This window comes from Eptesicus fuscus, chromosome 4 (assembly GCF_027574615.1).
Source record: "Eptesicus fuscus isolate TK198812 chromosome 4, DD_ASM_mEF_20220401, whole genome shotgun sequence".
Taxonomy (NCBI): Eukaryota; Metazoa; Chordata; class Mammalia; order Chiroptera; family Vespertilionidae; genus Eptesicus; species Eptesicus fuscus.
The window spans coordinates 83,446,672-83,449,013 of NC_072476.1; the positions used below are offsets into that span (position 1 = coordinate 83,446,672).

The window sequence follows — 2,342 nt, forward strand, 5'->3', positions numbered from 1 at the left end:
CTGCAGGGAAGGGCAGTTGGTGGAACCCAGGCCTGCAGGGGAGGGAAGTTGGGGGGGAACCAGGCCTGCAGGGGAGGGCAGTTAGGGATGACCAGGCCTGCAGGGGAGGGCACTTAGGGGTGACCAGGCCTGCAGGGGAGGGAAGTTAGGGTCAAAGAGGCTGGCAGGGGAGCAGTTAGGCATCAATCAGGCTGGCAAGGGAGTGGTTAGGGGGTGATAAGGCTGGCAGGTAGAAGCGGTTAGGGACAATCAGGAAGGCAGGCAGGCGAGCAGTTGGGAGCCAGCAGTCCTGGATTGTAAGAGGGATGTCCGACTGCCCGTTCAGGATCGGGCCTAAACGGGCAGTCGGAGATCCCTTGAGGGGTCCCAGATTGGAGAGGGTACCAGCTGGACTGAGGGACATCCCCCCCGTGCATGAATTTCATGCACCGGGCCTCTAGTATATAATAATATATATATAGCTTATTCCAAGGATCATCATCAGGTCATATACAAAGGATCAAAAATCAAAAAGACATCAGACTGGGGAAAAACTTACATCAAAGATGAAAGTCAAGACCTCCACCATGTCCTCCATCCACTTCATTTTCCAGCCCCTGAAGCTGACTCAGTCTACAGAGACCTCAGGCCTTGACACTTAGCCAAGAACCTGCAGCTTCAAAGCTCCCCTCAGCCCTGGGGGAGCCAGGAGAACCCCAGATGAGGCTCTACCACCAGGGTGGAGATAGATGTTGAAAAACTACAAGATGGTGCCTCTAGCAGGATTCTCCATGGCGATGGCAAGATGTCCAGGTACAGTTCCAGCCACTTCACTTCACCCTGCTCGGGAAGTTGGGCTCTGGGAGAACTCTCAATAACATCCAAAAGGTCAATAGGGGCATTTTTGACATCCTTTCTGGTAAAGAAGATCTGGACCACTTCCTGTGTAAGGACTGTACGGACAGTCTTTTGGAGCAGCTGGACACTCAACTCACTGCCTCAGAATCTGACAGTCAGAACTACAAATGCTATTTGGAGAGTAGCAGGAGAATAAGTGAGGATGAGAGGGAGACACTGCAGGAGTTACTGAAGGATGTGGAGCTGGAGGAAGAGAGGCTGGTCCAGGAGCTGAGGGAAGTGAAGAAGAACTGAGAAAGGGCAGCTGTGGCTCTGGAGGCAGCCTAGGCAGAGACTGAGATGCAGGACCAGCAGGAAAGGCAGTACCACAGGAACTACAGTAAACTGCAGTGGCAACAATTGGAACCGCATGACGAACTGAGAAGCATAGAGAACTGGCTGGGGTGTGCCCAGACCCAGCTAGCTTGGCTAGAGAAAACTAACGCCTTCAGTTCAATGTTTGAGATTCGTCAAGATGGCCCCTTGGCTGTCATCAATGACTTCAGATTGGGCTGCCTCCCCACTGTCCCCAGGTGCTGGAATGAGATGAACTCAGCCTGGGGGCAGACAGCACCGCTGCTCCTGGCCCTGTCTAACATAGTTGGTCAGGAATTTCAGAGGTATGGACTCATCCCCTGCGGAAACCACTCCTATCTGAAGTCTTTAACAGAAGGCCCCACTGAACTACCCATGTTCTGTACCAGGGGGCCGAGTGCTCTCTTGTCTAACAAGTTTGACCAGGCGAAGATGGCTTTCTTGGACTGCATGAAGTTCAAGGAAGAAGCAGAGAAAGGCAGACCAGGTCTCTGCATGCCCTAAGGATCCATGTGGAGAAAGGCCCGATAGAAGAGCCTGGAGCCAGTGTGAATTCTATTCCATCAGAACCCACTTGAACACGGAGGAGCAGTGGACAAAGGCACTCAAGCTCAGGCTTACAAATCTTAAGTGGAGTCTCGCTTGGGTCTGCTTAAGGTATTGTCAAAAATAACTTTTTTTTCTATATGGGAGAGGGATATTTTTTTACTTTAAAATATTTTACTTGTGAAAAATTTATCAGATCAATTGTAAAGCTGAAGAATATAACAGGTTTATAATTTTAATAATAAATAACCACACAGATATTAATTTAAGAGGAATGAAAGTATTGCCCAGAGCAAACCAAAGCCATTGCTGACTTCCCCAGCACAACTTTGCCTCCCTTGTACCTTCTCTTTCCTTCTTCACCACCTGGACAAACAAATTCAAAGTGACAGCAAAGATTAAATTGCAAGGTGATGGGATGAAAGGTTGTAGAGGGAAAGAACTGAAGGTGGAGATGAGAGGAGAGGAGTAGTAAAGAGAAAGGTGGAGATCTTCATTTTTTTATGAGAAAATAAAAGTAATTGGCCACTGGTATATGTAGTAGAACTTTGGAGGGGGAATATTCTAAGATTTTTAAGTTTTTGCTGTGATGTATAAAGTCTACC

General features: G+C 48.6%; 1 pseudogene; it reads left to right on the forward strand.

Annotated features, from left to right (window-relative positions):
• The first annotated feature begins 566 nt into the window (after nt 1-566).
• LOC114230127 (beclin-2-like) lies at nt 567-1,864 on the forward strand (annotated as a pseudogene).
• The last annotated feature ends 478 nt before the right edge of the window (nt 1,865-2,342 follow it).